Source organism: Propithecus coquereli, unplaced genomic scaffold (assembly GCF_000956105.1).
Source record: "Propithecus coquereli isolate 6110/MARCELLA unplaced genomic scaffold, Pcoq_1.0 Scaffold96, whole genome shotgun sequence".
In the NCBI taxonomy this organism is placed as follows: Eukaryota; Metazoa; Chordata; class Mammalia; order Primates; family Indriidae; genus Propithecus; species Propithecus coquereli.
The window spans coordinates 4,056,684-4,063,585 of record NW_012155951.1 but is presented as its reverse complement, the minus strand read 5'-3'; positions in this window follow the sequence as shown (position 1 = coordinate 4,063,585).

Below are 6,902 nucleotides of genomic sequence, written 5' to 3'. Positions count from 1 at the left end.
ATAGCCAATTTGAGGATTCCATTGTCACTGAACACATGTGGGAAGAGAAATGCAATCAGCTCTCTCAATCAGTGTGAGCCAGCTGCAGTACATACTGCAGAGCATCTCTAAACTACCTGCACTGCATACTGTGCTTACATCTTTTATTTTATGGATCACAATGTGTTCATTATGCCTATCTGTTTCCACATAATGATTTGCAAAGTAATTAAAGGAAAAAACAATGTCTTGTTCGATTTTGTTTCCCCAATGCCTTGCACAATTCTGGGCACCTGGTTATATTTATTGAAAAAAAATCTTTTGAGCAATGCACACCAGTGTTAATTAGAGAACATAAGGGGAGAAGTGCATGAAAATAGTCTGAACTAAACAATTTAATCTACATTTAAGATATTTTTCTATATGATAATTTGTTGTTAACTACTCATGCGTCGGCCTGTGTACAAAAATGCAGTAGGTACCAAATTCCATTTGATGAGTCAAAAATATTTAGTGTTGTTATGTGGGAGAATTTGTCTTAAAAACATAAACAAAATGGGATAAATATAAAAACACAGTGTTAGTAAGAGGAATATTTCTGTGGCTAAAGCTAAATGTCTGGGAAAAAAAGCAATTCAGTTTCCCAATATTAATTATTGGGCCATATCCTGCTATTGATTTGAGCATGTAAAAATCAATGCTAAGATAAGGACCTTCATAATTGACAGGAGTAATTTTGAGGTGTATACTCATTGACATTCAAAGAGCCAGGAAACAATGAAGACATTATGGATGAGCAAACTTTGGATTCTTTGAAGTTTTAATAACTACTTCATAAACTTTTAAAGGAAGTGGGAGAGGGAAAGGACAAAAGAAGTATATTACAGCATTTTATGCTTATTCTTTCCAGGTTTGCCAAAAATGAAAAATATGCAACTGGCCTTTAACGGTATCTTACATTTATAAAGCCTGTTCTAATTTTGCAAAATTCTTTCACATCCACGTCTGAGTCTCATTTCAGCCCATGAGTAGAGGCCGTTCAGGTGTTTTTCTCCTATTTCTTTTACAGATGGGAAATGAGACTGCAACCCTGGACTCTCACTCTTACTGCTGTCTACTGTTTATTGGAAAATATCTTCTCCCTGATGAGTGTTTGTGAGTATACTGGCTTTTTGCTTTGGAAAGACAAAAGCATGAAAAAATTTATCAGGGAACCTTAATAAGCTTATATTTTCTGGTGAAAAGGTCCTATTTTTTTCCCTACTTGTTTCACTTGTTCCCTCTCTTCTGGTTCATGATGACTCTCTACTTTGGCAATCGAATGAGACGTTTGCTGCAGGTGAACAGTATAGCCAAAAACAACAACATCAAAAAAAAATCCACTGGTTTAGGAGTTTATTGCTGCCCACCTGGATTAGTTATTACTTCAGCTAGGTGAGGTGGATCTTAAAACTTCTTTTTGTAGCTCAGGATTCATCTGGCTTTATGCTACCCCATATCAAAACACTCAAACAGTATTCTGCTTTTTTATTTCATGGAGGGATAAAGTATACAAATCATTCAACTTCATTTTTTCCCCTTTTTCCATCAGTCTCTTGTTTTAAAAACTTCCTTTTTCTTGTCATACAAAGGAAATAACATGCAACTTCCTTCCTTATCCATTTAACTTTAAGTACTGAATAAAAATTTTAAAAACCAACGTATTACCATTTGTATAATGATACTCACATTTTTTTTCCCCTGCACAAAATTTTGGAAGCTGTGTTTGTGTAGAGTGATTGAGAACAAGCTGAAATCTAAGAAATGTGACAAGAGCCTATAGGTGACTCACAGTCAAGGGCTAGTTTGCTGCTAGGAACAGTAGCCCACTAAGCCTGGCTCAAATAGAAAGAGAATTTATTGAAAGAAAATAATAGGCAATATTGCAGCTGGAAAAGTTCATGAAAGTAAGTCTTGCCCAGATGCCCCTGAAAGGACTGGAGAAGGCAAGCTGTGAATAGAACCTTCGTGCTCAACTACTGGTGGGGCCACATGGTCTCTATTTCGTGTGCCTTGCATGCCTGAGCCATTCTGTGTCTGTCTCATCTGACTCACACTAACTAACTCAAGGCCTGCTACTCCCCTTAACTTCTTTCTCCACTTGCCTTCCATTTGCCTTGGTGGTTACTCTTTCTTGATGACACAGTTTCTCAATTTAATAGCTGACTTCCAACCGACTGGTCTACATTCTGACAAGATACAATCTCATTGCCCAGCATGGGGTGGATATTAACCCCTGGGGCTAGAGTTATGAGCTGCTCTTTCTATGTTCTAAGGGTGAAGCAATTTCTCTAAGAAGTTACAGGTATGGTAGGAATGATAGTGATTTGGAAATTTTAGCACAAAGGGATTAAAAGGGTAAAAGCCAAATTTGGAACCCTTTGAAATTGTAACCTTCCTCAGTATACGAGAGTGAAGGCCAGAAGTAGGGAAATAGTATTAGTTAAGGATAAAGATAGTTTGAAAATTTACATTATTGCATTTTGCTCCTTAAATAATGAGGACATATTGGTGAGTTTTGATTTGGGATGTCCTGTGTACAGGAAATATCTCAAAAGAGTTTTATGGGATAAATCTGAAGGGGTGGAGGTTTGGAATTGTAAAGGGGGAGGTCATTACTACATTCAATACATGGTATAAATAATATAGCTATTATTTAAAATGTGATTTATGTTTCTTCATGTTGTGGCTTTTTACATGTTGTCTTTATGCTTCCACAAGACAGAGGATATCTCCCTTTCCACTCATTCCCCTCCGTCAAAGAGAACTCACATCATCCTCCTAAGTAATTATAAGTTGCTTGAGTCATTTGAAAGAATAGCACGTATCACATCATTTTGCACTATATTTATCTGTATCTTAAAGGTATTTCTCTTCTTCTAATAGAGCGTACATTTTTTGAGGGTATTGTTTTGCTCCATCTTTGTGTCTTTCTCATCTTTGCATTTTAGTGCAATGTCTGACACATACTCTCAAATGAAAATTCTCTTTGCTGTTCAGCGTATGTTTTGCTTCCATTTTAAAGAATTATTTTCAAACTGGAAAAGATGACTGCATTGTGATTAAGAGAATGTTAGAGTATAGTAAAGATGAGATTGATAGCAAGAGATGAACCTGTCTTCAAGGGAACTGAAAGAACCTACAGGTCTGGTCACAGAATCTCTCCCAGGGTGGATCTGTGAGTACTCCTGGAGAATATGAGAGGTGGTAAGGAATGGGGTTGGGAAGAGATTGGAGTGAGTATGGGAAAAATATATGTCTTTGGAACTGCAGACACCCAGCTTAGGTCAGCCTGCACTATCATGTGGAGGAGAGATAGGACTTAATTTCTGTGGTTCCAGTAAAAGAAAAAAAACCCAACACAAGAACAAGAAAAAACCGGTACTTAAGAGAATAAAGTTATATAGTGTTGATTTTATTATTAAGTGAGGAAGAACTTTCAAGAAATAGAAGTACCCTGAATAAGATTGACTTTCCAAATAACTTCTATTAACAGAAAGTATTCACACAGAGGCTAATTATCTGAGAGCGATGACATAGAGATTCTTTTACTGGGTGGAAGGTTGTACTAAACTCTAAAGACCTTTCCAAATCTAATGTTTCATAGCATTATATTTGTTGAGCTGAATTAGAGCCTCATGTATCTTCAAAATGTAATCTACAAACATGGGGACGTCTGTATTCCTTTGGGGAAATTCACTAATCAGGATGAATAGCTACATCTTTGATGCATTTGTATAATTTTTTTCCTCACAAAAGTCAAGAACAGACATGAAAATAACATTTTAAATCATCTTGTACCTAGAGAAAAATATATGTGAGGAAAGAAGAAATGACAGGCTTGTTAAGAGTAAAGAAGGCTCCCAAGAAGATTAGCAAGCATGAATCATGCGTCGAGATCAGAAGGGTCAGTTCAATAAGGCAAGCTTTAAAAAGGTCCATTGGTCCGATCCTCAAGAGACAGGTTATGAAATGACTGATGCCAATCAAATCTCGAGTTGAAGGCTCTGTGTGTGTGAGTGTGAGTGAGTCTGCCTGTGTATTTCGGCGGTTGAAATGTCAAATCAAAACCATCGTCAGTCATCATGGTGTCAGTGTGGTGGAGATGGAGTTGACATGTAACTGGAGACTGGAGGAACTGAAAGGTCTCTTTAAATGTTGAAAATTCATCTTATAGAGCACTGGCAAGCAAGAGAGGATTTAAGGCATGGTACGTAATTCTAGGCATGTTTATGACGGGAAAAGTTCTTACCTTAACGATGGAAGAATAATTATCTACCGTAATATCAAACCCCTTCCCACAGACAAGCTCTAATTGGAGGCTTCTCGTTTCTAATTCATTCAAGCCAGGTCTTATTGTCTCACTTGTTCATTTTCTTCTTCTCAACTCTTTGCTGTTGACTATAGTCAGCCTTTTTTTCTCAAAGTTCCCCAAAGACATGAATATCATGTCTTTACATATGGTTTCTTCCATTTTTGAGATGTTCTTATACCTCATTTCTAGTTATTCATTACAACTTAGGATTCCCCAAAAGTAAAAATGTACCATATTTTTAAAATGCTGAAGTATCACAGCATATCATATCATGGTATATCATTCATTCCCAGCTATCTAGTCTTGTTTCACTTTCTCCCCAGAGCTGTCCCAATCATTCTTGTCCATAAATCCCTCTGTTCACTGACCTGTTACTGAAAGACAATCTGGCATCTTCAAGAAGAATAAAAAAACAGCATAACAATTTTTTTTCTTTACCACTTGTATTGTGATATCAAAGCATTCACTCAATGTCTTCATCATATTGACGAGGTTTTACCATTGGAACTTGATGGAGTGGGAGTTCCTCAAAGGCAGGGAAAACTTATTTAGCTCTTTGGGAATACAACCTTTCATAGTGGCCAGCATGTAAAAGGTACTCATATATTCATCCATTTTATAAATATTTTTGAGTCTGAATAATGGTGCAATCCTGTGTTGGGCTCTGGGGGAACAGTGGTAAGGAATGGGACAACCCGGTTACTGCTATCCAAGGCAGGCAACCTAGCATATTGGTTCAACACAATCTGAATTCGAATACCAGTTCTAACTCTTGGACTCTGTGTAACCTTAAGAAAAGTACCTGAGTCTCAATTTTTTTTTTTTTTAATCAGAAGACAGGGGAATCTTATCGGTGGAGAGACCTTGAGAATTCAGTGAATTCATACAAAGTGCCTTGAACACTGCCTGACATATACATGCTAATTATCTTTATCACTATAGGGTTTATATTCTAGCTGAAGAATGGATAATTTAAAAATTACAACTGAAAGTATAGCAAAGGTTATGAGAAAGGAAGTATGAAGTATGATGGGAGAACTCCACAGAGGTACCTGATTTAGCCCTAAGGGTTAAGGGAGGTGTTGGAAGAAAGTCAAGTTTGCTCTGAGACCTGCTCAATTAATGCCACTGAATAAGTGCCAATAGCAAGTTTCCATTCCTAATGGGGAAATCATTCAGGTTGTGAGTTCTCCAGGTTTATCCCACTTTCCTTCCCTAATTCTTCTTCTGCTGGCAGCAATGCTGGCCATTTGGCCTTTTGTGACCTTCAAGACTTTCTGCTTAGCAGATGATGGGCACAGTCTCCTGCACATGTGTGCTGTTTAATTGTTGCGTGCTTCTCCTGGTTCATTTTACTTGGTAGTTAGAGTGGCTATAAGTGTGAGAGGTGCTGCATCACATTCCACACATGATAAGGGAAGGGCTAGAAACCAGGCATGGATAGAGTAAGTGTTCTGGATCAGACCACACTGAAGCAAAATTATAAAATAGTTAACATTTATCTTCAGTGCTCATTATTCTTTTCTTTCCAGCACCTTAAGGTAGTCAAAGATCCATTTGTCCTTGTATTTTTCTATAGTCTCTTCTGTTACTGACGATAGAAAACTAAGAGACTGATTGACAATGTGGTTTTTATAGGGTAGGTATATAATTTATTATTTAATATAACTTTTAAAAATAAAGGGCATTGCTATTAATTAATTCAGGATGATAGACATAAGCTGAGAGTGTTTGGGGCAAGCCAGGATGTATAGTCACCCTAAATATTAAGAACTTACTATGTAGCCTTTTGGAGACACTTCAGTATACACTTAATAAACACTACTTCTAGATTTGAGCACTTGTAACTTATTTAAAAAAGGATCAAATGAGAAGACAATGATTCACCCAAATTAATGCATCTCTAGTGATAGAATTTCAGATACTTTAGTCCTAGATGAGGAAGATATTTATAGGTAGATCACATTCACAGTACCTCTTGAATTATATACTTCATAAGTGAATCTAAACTTGGCGAATGAATAACCTTTAAGGAACACCAGGGTGTATGTGTGTTCATGGGAGTACACAGTCAGAGAAGTTGGCAACTCTTTTATATTTCAGTTCATACACACTAAGACAACCTCACAATTAGGACTAGGATCAAAGCTAAACTATATCCAGTGGTAAATAATTCATAACACACTTCCTTTGCTCATCTCTCTTGCTTAACCCAAACTGAGACCCATTTTGTGTTCCATTGCTCCTTTGAGAAATAATCACTCACCACCTCAGCCCTTTTCCCAATTTCTGTCTTTCTGACAATGTCCGCTGTTTCAAAATACCTCATTATCTCCACTCTCCCACTGAGCCTGCAATGTGATGGCATTTGCCTTGCCTGAGGAATGAAGAGACAGTTTTTCCTCTCTCAACAGTCCTGCGCATTGAGATCTGACCAGCGCATTCTCAAGCTGATTCCAACTGCATTCCCTGGAAAGAGGGTAGCAGACTCGCTCACCCCCTTTGTCAGCGAGTGGGAGAATGTTCTGCCAGGTCTCCTGACAGATTTCCTAGTCAAAGAGAAAAGCTC